The following is a 13,877-nucleotide window of genomic DNA, read 5'->3' on the forward strand; positions in this document are numbered from 1 at the left end:
GTAATTGATTCAGGGTCAATCAATCAGCACCTTTAAAAAGGAGCTGATCTAACATTTGGTAAGAAGTGGGATTGAGGGTTATAGAGATATTCATTACACTGTCAGGGAGGTCAGAGAAGGAAACTAATGCTCCCTAAAGTATGGGAGGGAAGTTCATGATAAAATAATGATGCACTAATTCTGGATGGAACACGTTTGATATGTTAAATGGTCATTTTGTGCTCTGGATTTCTTATATTACAAACATATGAAAAAGGTCAGGTAAACACCAGCTGGCCCATGCAGTCTGTTCTATCCTGACACAGTGTAACACTATTAGCCCCATTTCCTGCCATGCAACCACACAATCTCCTGAAAGAGGTAGAAAAAAAGAGAGAAAACCTTAGGCCTTTTAAGGGAAAACTCTGGGAGATTCCTCTCCAACCCCTGAAGGCGACTGAATAAGCTCCAGGAAACAAGGGAGACTGGGTGGCACGATCCCCAATGACATACCTACCTTCCATATGTAAATATGTTAGCCACTCTCAGGAACTCACCCAATTCCTTTTGAATGCTTGCAACGAATCCGCAATGACTGCCTGTGCTGGCAACTTATTCCATAGACCAACGACTCTCTGTGAAAAGAAGTACTTCCCAGCATCTAAATGAGCTCTATGCTTAAATATCTTATACTTATGTCCTTTAGTGCTCCCTAACCTATCCAACTCGAAGAGTCTATCAACTTGCACCAAGTCTAATTCTTTCACTGAAAGACTTCAATCAAATCTCCCCAAAGTCTAGACTTTTCTAAAGTAAAAAGCCCCAGCCCTCTTAAACTAGATATCAATCTAGTAGCCTTCCTTGTAACCTTTTCTTAAATTGGTGACCAGAACTAACATCTTACGAGGGAAGTGCACTTACACAAGAAGCAGAATGCGCACACCTGCCAATACCCACACAAGCATGCTTATAGACACAGATATAGCTACTTGAGAATATCTGATGAGAACTGCCTTCAAAGGCTAAGGTTCATTACCAGGAAGGCAGTGACAGAGTTTGTACCATCTGCTGCAAGCTGACCTGCAGACAGACTTCACCACAGGAACGGCAATGCCAGGGTACTGAAGGTCACCACCACCATGATTGTTTGTGCCTCTGGATCCTTCTAGTCTACCACAGGGGACATCTGTAACATTTGTCATTTTCATAGGGCATAAATGTATCAAGAAACTCACTGATGCATTTTTTGTTCACTGGGGAAAACACTTTTATCACGTTCCAAAAAAGCATCAGCAGAATGAGATGGCACTACAATTCTTTCACAAGCCAAGGTTCCCCAAGGTCCAGGGGGTATTAATGGAATCCATGAGGCCATCCACACCATGAACCACAATGTCATGGTATTTGTGAACCAGAAGGGGCTTCATTCCATCAGTATCCAGATGGTCAGTGGCAGCAAAACAGAATCTTGAAGGTTGATAACCCTTTCTGAAGCAACAGTCATGATTCTTTTACTTTAAGGTAATCCTTTGAGCCTAGCTTATTTGAACAAGAAGGCAGATTGGAAGGATGGCTCCTGAGAGACAAACATTACTCTCTGCAGCCCTGGTGAATGACCCGACCCTTGCTAGAACTAAAGACAGAACTGAATGCAGATGCAATAAGTCCCATATGCCTATCATGTGATATAGAAACATAGAAACTGTTGTGTATGTACCTTTAAGAGAATAACTGGTCTCAGACTGCAGTACCGGCAGTGACCACCCCTGTATAAAAGGCGCTAGAGAGCATCTGTTTGTTAGTTTCACTATTGACTTCCACCAGTAAAGACTTGTTTGTTTTCACTCCTGCTGGTCCGTGTCTCAATCATTCACGGACTTAACACTGGCGACGAGTAAGAAACAAACTTACCTGCAACTCAGCAGCACCTCAGACGACGTTGTTGAAGGTCGGAGCCAGAAGAAAGAAAAAAAAATAGAGTCCAAAGAAACTCGAGAAACGGGCGTCGACCGTCAATCATCGGTTTGAAAACTTGCAGGAGAGACTGTCAAGAGCCAGGCTGGGTTCCTCGGTCTGTGGTTTCCCAGCTAATCGGGCTGGTGGCAGGTAGTGCTCTGATCCTTCCTGGGCTGTGGCGGGCTGAAGCTCGATCGGGTGGCTTTTCAACGGGGCCGGGCAACGAGTCGGGAAGCAAAGAAAGAGAGAGAGGGTGGAGCACACAGGGCGCGGCCGGTGCTTCGAAGCCGGGCATCGCTCGGACCTAAGAAGAGGGAGGGAAGTGTCCCAGAGGGTCCGCTCCACGACGGGAAAATAATAAAAGAAAAAGAATCAATATTTAACGCGCAAGAAACTGTGGAAAGCAGCGCTAACAACAGCGGGGAAGAAGGCAAAGCGCGGGAGGCGTCTTTTGTTAAATCGGGGAAGAAGGCAAAGCACGGGAGGCGCCATTTTAGATTTGCAAGATGCCGAAGACTGGCTGTATCACTGCTTTTGATAATACATTAGAGGACTGGACCACGTATGTGGAAAGAGTCAAGGTATATTTCGAGGCTAACGACATAGCGGAGGGGAAAAAGGCATCGATATTGCTAAACTTAACGGGCGCTAGAACGTACGGCCTATTGCGGGACCTGATTACTCCAGCCAAACCGAAGGCGAAGAGTTTTAACGAAATTGTTGCTGTCCTACAGGAACACTTAAACCCTGCACCGCTGTTGATAGCAGAAAGATTTAAATTCCACAGGAGAACTCAGCACAAAGATGAGAGCAATGCTGAGTATCTTACGGAACTATGCAAGCTATCAAAGCACTGCCAGTTCGGAGCAGGACTGGCAGATACCCTACGGGACAAATTTGTCTGTGGACTCCTGAGTGAAGGAACACAGAAGAAGTTACTCTCAGAAAAAGAGCTGACACTAGATAAGGCTTTCAGCGTGGCAGTATCGTATGAAGCAGCAGCCAGGGGAGCTGCAGAAATTCAACAAAAACCACAGGAATACGGCACCCACGAAATGACATGGGGATTTGCAAAATGTTATCGCTGCGGCAGAACTAACCATGACCAGAAGGACTGCTGGTCCAAAGACAAAATATGCAGACAATGCGGGAAGATTGGACACATTGCACGAGTTTGCAGGTCTGGGAAGAAGACCAGCGACAACAAAAAGGCTACTAAGGAACCGTACAAGAAAGTACAAAAGATGACGGACAGTAGTTCTGAAGACCAGATGAGCGATAGTGAATCCGGAAACAGGAGACTAAGCAGTCTCAAACTTCACAATGTAATCACAAAAGAGGATCACTGATGTAAAAAAAAGGAGACTTACCATCAAGTAACTTTAAAGTAAGCTTTAAGTAACTTATAAACACACTATATACACAAGAGAGGTCTTTACCATGCCTCTGGTAGAAGCCTCTTACAATACTGAACAGACCAGTATTTATACCAGTCCAACAGGAAGTGACATATGACAGGAAGTGAGGTATGTACACAGTTCATAGTTCATAGTTCACAGGAAGTGATGACATAACTTCCCGGAAGTTATCATTTTTATCACATTCTTCCCTCCTGCAGGATTAGGAGGCTGTGGTCTACCTTTTGGTCTGCAGCCGCCGAACAAGGAAGAGTCGCACCCGTTTGGATTCCCGTCGTAGAGGGTCGCTGGTCCGCTTACATGCGGTTGGCCATTGGTCAGAGTCTGTGTGGCCTGGATTGCCCTGTGAAGGGTCGGGGAGATCATGGCTTCGAGTACGAGCCCCAATAGGTTCAAAGTCGGACTGCCTCTGTTCAGAGGGAGGTGCAGAGCTGGTCTGTGGCGGATCAGTACTTTCATGCGCGGTACTGGGAGGGTCGCAACCTTGAGCACGGGGTTCTACCGGCACCAAGCTAGTTGGTGTCCGATCAGGATCCTGGAGAGGGGTACCCGATAGGTCCCAAGAGTTTCCTGGTGAAATGCCATCACCCAATGTCCCACTAGGTCCTGGTGGGCAGGGAGCCAGATCCCGTAATGATACGGTAGATTCTCGGCCGTCGGAATATCGTATGTTTGCATAGGTGGGGTTGGCATCGGTTAGTTCGACCTCGTCTACAAGAGGGTCATTTTTAGACGTCCGAACGTATCTTCGGAGTAATACAGGTCCAGGAGTAGTTAGCCATGACGGGAGTGATGTCCCATGAGATGAGCGACGCTGGAATCCAAAGAACCGCTCATGAGGTGTAGTATTTGTGGCTGTAGAAAGCAGGGACCGTATAGAGTGCAATGCATCCGGAAGCACTGTTTCCCATTGCTGGTCTGGTAGGCCCCGAGATCTTAAAGCGAGACGTACGGAATTCCAGATGATACCGTTATACCTCTCTACCTGCCCATTTCCGATGGGATGGTATGGTGTTGTTTTGCTTGTAGCAATTCCCCGTTCTGAGAGGTAGTCCTTGAGTTCCCTTGACATAAAGGATGGACCCCGATCTGAGTGAATATAAGCCGGCATGCCACAGAGAGAAAATACCTGCTCAAGGCAGCAGATTACTGTGGACGCCAGCATATTGGAGCAGGGGAAGGCAAACGGAAAACGTGAATATTCGTCGATCATGGTGAGCAAATATGTGTTCCGAGTTGAAGAGGGCACTGGGCCCTTAAAATCGATGCTAAGTCGTTGCATCGGTTGGGTTGCATGTATGAGTATACCATCTGAGGGGCGGAAGAACTGAGGTTTTAATTCCGCACAAAGCCGGCATTCTGAGCATATTTTCTTTACATCTCCAGTGGAAAAAGGGAGATTCCGTGATCGTACGAAATGTAGCATGCGCGTAACGCCAGGATGACACAAACCATTGTGGACATCCATGAGAGTGGAGGATGACATAGTGGAGCAGAATGCCTGTGTGAGGGTGTCCGGGGCCACATTCTCCTTGCCAGGCCGATAGAGAATGGTATAACCAAAAGAGGCCAGTTCCATCCTCCAAAGTTGTATGTTATTATTCTTAATTTTGGTTCGTTTTCGATTATCGAGCATGAAGGCGACTGATCGTTGGTCCGTGATCAATGTAAAGTGCTGGCGAGCTAGAAAATGGTTCCACTTCCGTACTGCCTCTATGATGGCTGTGGCTTCTTTCTCAACCAGAGGATAATGTAGCTCGGCACCTTGTAAGGTCCTGGACATAAATGCTACAGGACGACCTTCCTGATTCAGAGTAGCCGAGATCGCCACCTCCGAGGCATCACATTCAACCACGAAAGGGAGATTCTCATCAATGGAGTGAAGAGCCGCTTTCTCCAACTGTTTTTTGAGAAGGTTAAAGGCTGCAACAGCCGCTGTTCCCAGTGGAAATGATCTAGCATGCAGCAAGGGTTGGATTTCGTCCGAAAAATGAGGAATCCATTTCGCGTAGTGTGCAAACAGACCGAGAGCCCGACGTAAAGAAGCCGGATTCTTAGGTGACGGGAGCTCTTGGAGCAGGCGAAGTCTTTCTGGGTCTGGCTTAATGATACCATTGCCTACGCAGTAGCCAAGGATGTTGATGGTCGGTTGCGACTCAACAGATTTGGATTCATTCAGGGTCAAATTACGGCGATGGAGGGCATCCCGAAATTTTTGGAGGTTGGAGTCGTGTTCCTGTTGATCGTGACCTGCAATGGTAATGTTATCAAGATAGGGAAAAGTGTCCCTTAGGTTTTCCTGCTTAACCAGGCCATCCATTGCCCGTTGAAAGACAGCCACTCCATTAGTAACCCCGAATGGGAGGCGACGAAATTGGTACAGCCGTCCATTAGCCTCAAAGGCTGTGTACTGCTTATCTGAGACCTTCAAGGGTAACTGATGATAGGCACTTTTTAAATCGTAAGTAGAGAACACTTTGTATTCGGCCAGTTTATTAACCATATCATCAATGCGTGGCAATGGGTAGGCGTCCAAGTCGGTATATTGATTGATGGTTTGCGAATAATCGATGCATAGTCGCTGTTTGTGAGGTTTTAGAGGGTTCTTGACAATGACGACTTGAGCCCGCCAGGGCGACGAACATGGTTCAATGATATCCTCTGCTAGAAGTCGAGAGATTTCAGCCGCAATAAAAGATTGGTCTTCCTGATTAAAGCGCCGCGATTTCGTTATTATCGGTTGGCATTGAGGCGGAATACTGGCAAATAATGAGGGTTCATTAAGTGAAGCTGCTGATAATGCACAAAATGGTAATTTAGATGGTATATTAGAAATAGTAAGTCCGGGTTTGGATCCACCAAACTCAATGGTGAGTTTCTTATGCTGTTTTTGGAAGTCCAGCCCTAAGAGGAGATCACTACATAAGTCTTTGAGCACCGAAAGTCGGGTGGAGGGATACATACGACCATGAAGTGTCATATCAACAACACAAAAGCCGGAGATTCTGGTATTAAGTGATGACTGGGCCATCGCAATTGCCTGGTCCGATGGGAAGACATGTAGTTTCAATTTCGCAACAATCTGTTCCTTAATGAAACTATCAGTACTTCCTGAGTCAATTAAGGCATCTAAGGTATGCCCTTTAATTGAAATTTTTGTGGCTGCCTGAGACAGGTTCTGTGGGCAAGCAGCTGTAATTGGTGTCGTTGCACAGAGAGTGGCTAAAACTCTCGGTGTGCTTCTTCGGGAGAGAGCTCAAGAGGAAGCTTGATAGGTCCTAGCTGGAGCATCTTGATAGGCCCTAATTGGGGCAGTTCGGTAGGCCTTAGCTGGATTGGCCCTCGTAGAGGCCCTTGATAGGCAAACTTTAGCAAAGTGTCCTTTTTTCCGGCAATAACTGCAGATTGCATTGCGAGCAGGGCAGGTTTTCCTAGGGTGAAAAGCATCTCCACAAAAGAAGCATTCCTTCCTAGATTGCCAAGAGGCTGCTAAAGTGGGGTCGTCCTCCTCTTCTTCATCAGAATTATCAGAATTAGATTCCCCCATGATAGGGTTCACCTGAGACCGCTTGAATTGTCTGGTTGCAGCTACAGCAGCAGATCGAGATCTGGGCAGCTGATAGAGGTCTGCATTTCTCTTTGCCAAATCCAGTGAAAAAGCTAGGTCAAAAGCTTTTTGTAGCTCAAGTGTTTTACTTTCTAGTAGACGCTGGCGTATAAATGGAGAGGCAATCCCGCAGATGAAAGCATCACGAATCATTTCTTGGCGGTACAGCTCAGCTGAGGCTGCCTGAAAGTTACAATCTACGCTGAGCCTGCGAAGTTCTTGCAGGAATTCGTCAATTGATTCCCCTGGCCCTTGTCGGGCTGTGGCCAGTAGATGTCTAGCATAGACCTCATTTGGGGTCTTCGCATACAGTTTCTTAAGTGCCCGAATCACCTCTTCGTAATTATCCCATTCATCAACATATTCGAACACTTTTGGGGTCACATAATTGACAAGTATCTGCAATTTAGCAGGAGCATCCGCTTTACATTCATCCAGAAAATTCTCAAAAGTACGATACCAATGCTTCCATACCCTGCCAGCTGCTGGTGTATTCGGGTCCAAGTCCAGACGAATAGGTCTAAGGATTTTCTCCATGATGGGTGGTTCCCTGGATCCTTAACTTCCGAGTTTGTCTGAAGGTCTAGTATTTGTCAGTGTAAATATTAAGTTACTTAAATTGATGTAAGAAAAAGGAGACTTACCATCAAGTAACTTTAAAGTAAGCTTTAAGTAACTTATAAACACACTATATACACAAGAGAGGTCTTTACCATGCCTCTGGTAGAAGCCTCTTACAATACTGAACAGACCAGTATTTATACCAGTCCAACAGGAAGTGACATATGACAGGAAGTGAGGTATGTACACAGTTCATAGTTCATAGTTCACAGGAAGTGATGACATAACTTCCCGGAAGTTATCATTTTTATCACAATCACCGAACCATTTGGGTCATCCTCACGATAGCAGGGTCCCAAGTTAAAATGGAATTAGATACAGGATCAGCGCTAACCGTCATGAATCGACGAGACTACGAGCGGCTATTTTCACACATACCCTTGAGAGAGACATCCATCATCTTGACGACGTATACGGGGCAAAAAGTATACCCCAGAGGAAAAATAAGGGTGCCTGTCGAATACAATGGCACAAAAATACGGAAATTGTATCTCTACATCCTGCCAAATGGTGGACCACCGTTATTGGGACGGGAATGGATCAGGAAGATAAACTTAGATTGGCATTCCATTCATGCAATGACGGTGGATGGTAAAAAAGATGAAGACGTCATTCCTGGACGATTGTCAACAATCTTAGCTAACGCCAAAGAGGTATTTCAACAAGAACTGGGCACGCTTAAAGGCGTAACCGCCTCGATAAAAATAGAAGAGAATGCAGTTCCCAAGGTTTTCAAAGCAAGACCGGTACCATATGCAATTCGCCCAGCCGTCGAGGCAGAGCTGGAGAATCTGGAGAAGGCCGGCATGTTGTCTAAGGTCGACTGGAGCGAGTGGGCGACACCCATCGTTCCTGTCATGAAGAAAACGTTAAGTAATAAGTCCGGAGATCCAAGGAAGATTCGCATCTGTGGGGATTTCAAGGTGACGGCGAACCCTGTCCTTCACACAGTACAATATCCTCTTCCAAGGATAGAAGACATCTTCGCCTCACTGTCTGGAGGGAAGCGTTTTACAAAAATTGACCAAGCACAAGCATATTTGCAGATGGAGGTTGAAGAGTCCTCTAGGAAGTATCTCACGATAAACACTCACAAAGGTCTTTACCAGTATCATCGATTGGTATTCGGAGTAGCATCGGCTCCGGTGATATGGCAAAGAGCGATGGAACAAGTCCTGCAAGGGATTCCGGGGACTCAGTGTTACTTGGACGACATCCTTGTAACAGGTGAAGATGACAGTGAACACCTTAACAACCTAGAACAGGTGCTCACTAGACTACGGGAACATGGGCTGCGAGCCAACCGCCCCAAGTGCGAATTTTTTAAGAAACAGATATCGTATTGTGGCCACATGATTGATGAAGAGGGGTTACATAAGTCCCCTGACAAAATTGAAGCGGTTGTTAAGGCCCCAGCGCCTGAAAATGTGTCGCAACTGAGGTCATTCCTCGGGTTGGTGAATTACTATCATAAGTTTTTGCCGAATTTGTCGACAATTCTGCACCCACTGAACGCCCTGCTACGAACGGGGGTAGCATGGAAATGGAACGATGATTGTAAGCGTGCTTTTCAGAAGAGTAAGGACTTAATCACTTCAAGGGAAGTATTGGCTCACTACAACCCAGCACTGCCAATCAGGCTGGCGTGTGATGCGTCTCCCTACGGCATTGGGGCGGTACTGTCACATAAATTCCTTGATGGTTTAGAGAGGCCGATAGCTTTTGCGTCACGCTCGTTAACTTCTGCTGAGCGTAACTACGCCCAGATTGACAGAGAGGCCCTCAGCCTAGTGTGGGGGGTGAAGAAGTTCAATCACTATCTGCACGGTCAAAAATTTACTCTACTAACCGATCATCAACCTCTTGTTTCCATTTTCAACCCTCAGAAGGGCGTACCGATAATGACGGCACAATGGCTGCAGAGATGGTCCCTTTTCCTAGGGGCACACCAATATGACATAGAGTACAAAGGAACTAAATAGCATGGAAATGCTGATGGATTGTCACGCCTACCGTTGCCGACGGTGGAAGAAGAAGACCTTGCAGTGGATCCAATGGAGTTATTCCACTCGACCATAGTCGAATGTCTCCCTGTGACGAATGCAAACATAGGAAAGGAAACACGGAATGACCCGACACTATCACGGGTCTATGATTTAACGGTGAAGGGATGGCCAGCTCATGGTGAACCACTGCTGCCAGCATTCTCGCCGAGAAGAGAACAGCTGTCAGTGTGCAGAGGAACCTTGATGTGTGGATCCAGAGTAGTAATTCCACCTAAGTTGACGGATAGAGTACTCAATGAGCTTCATGAGGGTCATCTGGGTGGGGTAAAAATGAAGAACTTAGCCAGAGCGTTTGTGTGGTGGCCAGGAATCGATAGAGAAATCGAAGAGATGACCAAGAGCTGTGCAGGATGCCAGAAGGTCCAAAACGCCCCACCACAAGCTCCTCTGCATCCATGGGAGTGGCCCTCATCTCCATGGCAACGGGTGCACATTGATTTTGCTGGTCCCTTCATGGACTCGATGTTTTTAATTGCGGTGGATGCACATTCAAAGTGGCCAGAGGTAATAAAAATGTCCTCAACCACCACAGAAAAAACTATCACAGTTTTGCGAACCATATTCGCCAGGAATGGGCTGCCTGAACAGATTTGCCCTGACAATGGACCACAGTTTGTGTCTGAAGAGTTCTGGAGGTTCTTAAAGAACAATGGCGTTAAGCATTACACATCTGCCCCATATCATCCAGCCACTAATGGATTGGCCGAGAGGTTTGTCCAAACATTCAAGAAGGCTATCAAGGCAATGTGTAATGAAGATATACCCCTACAACACAAGGTGGACAACTTCTTGTTTGCCTACCAGAATGTGACACATGCGGTTACCAACCAAACTCCAGCCATGATGTTCTTCAATCGAAGACTACGATGCCGCTTGGATTTGGTTAAGCCAAACGTCCGAAGAGATGTGGAGAACAGGCAGTTTCAGAATATGAATGAAAGGCCGACCAGGAGTTTTAAGATAGGTCAACCAGTTTTGGCCCGAGACTACCGCACTGAGAAATGGCAGCCAGGAACGATTTGTACACGACAAGGACCTCTCATGTATACCGTGGACGTTGGGGAGAGCATTGTAAGACGCCATGCTGACCAGATTCTAGAGTCACTGGAAAACGTCAACTCCACACCACGATCTGATACACCTGGTAATGAAATTGACGTTCCAATTGCAGCTACCGCAGAACCGGTAATATTGGAAGCAGATGAACCAAACAAAGACATTGATCCCGACGCAACATTGCCAGAAGAACCTGATACCCCAAAGAGGCGTTATCCAGACAGAATCAGGAAGCCTCCTCAAAGACTGAACTTATAATTGCTTAAACTTAACCAATGTATCTAGCAACAGTAATTGTGATTGTAATTCGTTATCATTTAGTTGTTAAATGAATGTTATGTACTGTTTATCTAAAAGGGGAGGAATTGTTGTGTATGTACCTTTAAGAGAATAACTGGTCTCAGACTGCAGTACTGGCAGTGACCACCCCTGTATAAAAGGCGCTAGAGAGCCTCTGTTTGTTAGTTTCACTATTGACTTCCACCAGTAAAGACTTGTTTGTTTTCACTCCTGCTGGTCCGTGTCTCAATCATTCACGGACTTAACAGAAACATAGAAAATAGGAGCAGGAGTAGGCCATTCGGCCGCTCGAGCCTGTTCCGCCATTTAATGAGATCATGGCTGATCATCCAAATTCAGTACCCTGTCCCTGCTTTCTCCCCATATCCCTTGATCCCTTTAGCCTCAAGAAATATATCTAACTCCTTCTTGAATATATTTAATTAATTGGCCTCAACTGCCTTTTCTGGTAGTGAATTCCACAGGTTCACCACTCTCTGGGTGAAGAAATTCCTCCCCATCTCTGTCCTAAAAGGCTTACCCCTTATCTTTAGACTGTGACCCCTGGTTCTAGACTCCCCCACCATCGGGAACATCCTTCCTGCATCTAGTCTGTCTAGTCCTGTTAGAATTTTATAAGTTTCAATGAGATCCCCTCTCATTCTTCTAAACTCCAGCGAATATAAGCCCAATCGACTCAATCTCTCCTCATACATCATTCCTGCCATCCCAGGTATCAGCCTGGTGAATCTTCGCTGCACTCCCTCCATGGCAAGAACATCCTTCCTCAGATGAGGTGACCAAAACTGCACACAATACTCAAGGTGTGGTCTCACCAAGGCCCTGTACAACTGCAGCAAGACATCCCTGCCCCTGTACTCGAATCCTCTTGCTATGAAGTCCAAAATACCATTTGCTTTCTTAACTGCCTGCTGCACCTGCATGCTTACCTTCAGCACAAGGAAACCCAGGTCTTGTTGCATTTCCCCTTCTCCCAATCTATTGCCGTTCAGATAATAATCCGCCTTCCTGTTTTTGCCACCAATGTGGATAACCTCACATCTATCCACATTATACTGCATCTGCCATGCATCTGCCCAATCACCCAACCTGTCCAAATCATACTGGAGTTTCTCGGCATCCTCCTCACAGCACACGCACCCACCCAGCTTTGTGTCATCTGCAAACTTGGAGATATTACATCTAGTTCCCTCGTCTAAATCATTAATATATATTGTGAATAGCTGGGGTCCTAGCACCGATCCCTGCAGTACCCCACTAGTCACTGCCTGCCACTTGGAAAAAGACCCGTTTATTCCAACTCTTTGCTTCCTGTCTGCCAACCAGTACTCTATCCAAGTCAGTACCTTACCCCCAATCCCATGTGCTTTAACTTTACATGCTAATCTCTTATGCGGGACCTTATCGAAAGCCTTCTGAAAGTCCAAATACACCACATCCACTGGTTCTCCCTTATCTATTCTACCAGTTACATCCTCAAAAAATTCCAGTAGATTAGTCAAGAACGATTTACCTTTAGTAAATCCATGTTGACTTTGTTCGATCCTGTCACTGTTTTCCAAGTGCTCTGCTATTACATCTTTTCTAATGGACTCTAGCATTTTCCCCACTACCAATGTCAGGCTTACCGTTCCCTGTTTTCTCTCTACCACCTTTTTTGAATAGTGGGGTTACATTAGCTACCCTCCAATCCATGGGAACTGTTCCAGAATCTATAGAATTTTGGAAGATGACCAGCAATGCATCTACTATTTCCAGGGCCACTTCCTTAAGTACTCTAGGATGTAGATTATCAGGCCCTGGGGATTTATCGGCCTTCAATCCCGTCAGTTTCCCTAACACCATTTCCCTACAAATACTGATTTCATTCAGTTCCTCCCTCTCATTAGACCCTATGTTCCCCAACATCTCTGGGAGGTTATTTGTGTCCTCCTTTGTGAAGACAGAACCAAAGTATGTATTTAATTGGTCTGCCATTTCTTTGTTCCCCATTATAAATTCCCCTGATTCTGACTACAAGGGACCTACGTTTGACTTCACCAATCTTTTTCTCTTCACATATCTATAGAAGCTTTTACAGTCAGTTTTTATATTCCCTGCAAGCTTACTCTCATATTTTATTTTCCCCCTCTTAATTAATCCCTTTGTCCTCCTTTGCGGAATCCTAAACTGCTCCCAATCTTCAGGTTTGCTGCTTTTTCTGGCCAATTTATATGTCCTCTCCTTGGATCTTATGCTATCCCTAATTTCCCTTGTTAGCCACGGTTGAGTCACCTTTTTTGTTTTATTTTTATGCCAAACAGGGATGAACAAATTATGTAGTTCATCCATGCAATCTTTAAATGTTTGCCATTGCCTATCCACCGTCATCCCTTTAAGTAACGTTCCCCAATCCATCCTAGCCAACTCGCACCTCATACCATCGTAGTTTCCCAGGACCAATTATTGGTATCTTGAAGCAGGGCTTTAGATGCATGGATAGATTGTGACCACGTTGCAGTGCAGCCCTGTTCGAGTAGCCAAGATCATTGCTGTATGCTGTATTGTACACGATTTTGCCATCTAAACAGGCCTAACCATGAAAGAACTGAAGGAGGAAGTGCATCCACAAACCAGGCCAGATGAGGACACTGGCAAAAACCTGTAGGATATCACCAGTCTTTCATGGAAGCCACATTCACCTAATTGTCAGAGCCAACCATGGAACTACGATGTTTGTACATATTTCTTGATCCGCCCAATGAGGAAGGAGGCATTGCTGGATCTGGTTTTGGGGAATGAGGTGGGTCAAGTGGAGCAAGTGTCAGTAGGGGAACATTTAGGGAACAGTGATCACAGTATCATAAGGTTTAGATTAGCTATGGAAAAAGGAGC

The 13,877-nt window shown here is 45.8% G+C and overlaps 1 protein-coding gene across 2 annotated transcripts in view; it reads right to left on the reverse strand.

Moving 5' to 3' along the window:
* The window catches only part of LOC147111821 (queuine/queuosine transporter SLC35F2-like), a 91,410-nt gene that overhangs the window by 57,615 nt on the left and 19,918 nt on the right, over positions 1-13,877 (reverse strand). The gene's annotated exons all lie outside the window — the stretch shown is intronic.

Source organism: Somniosus microcephalus, chromosome 10 (assembly GCF_052327205.1).
Source record: "Somniosus microcephalus isolate GS21.2 chromosome 10, FLI_Smic_1.0, whole genome shotgun sequence".
Lineage (NCBI taxonomy): Eukaryota > Metazoa > Chordata > Chondrichthyes > Squaliformes > Somniosidae > Somniosus > Somniosus microcephalus.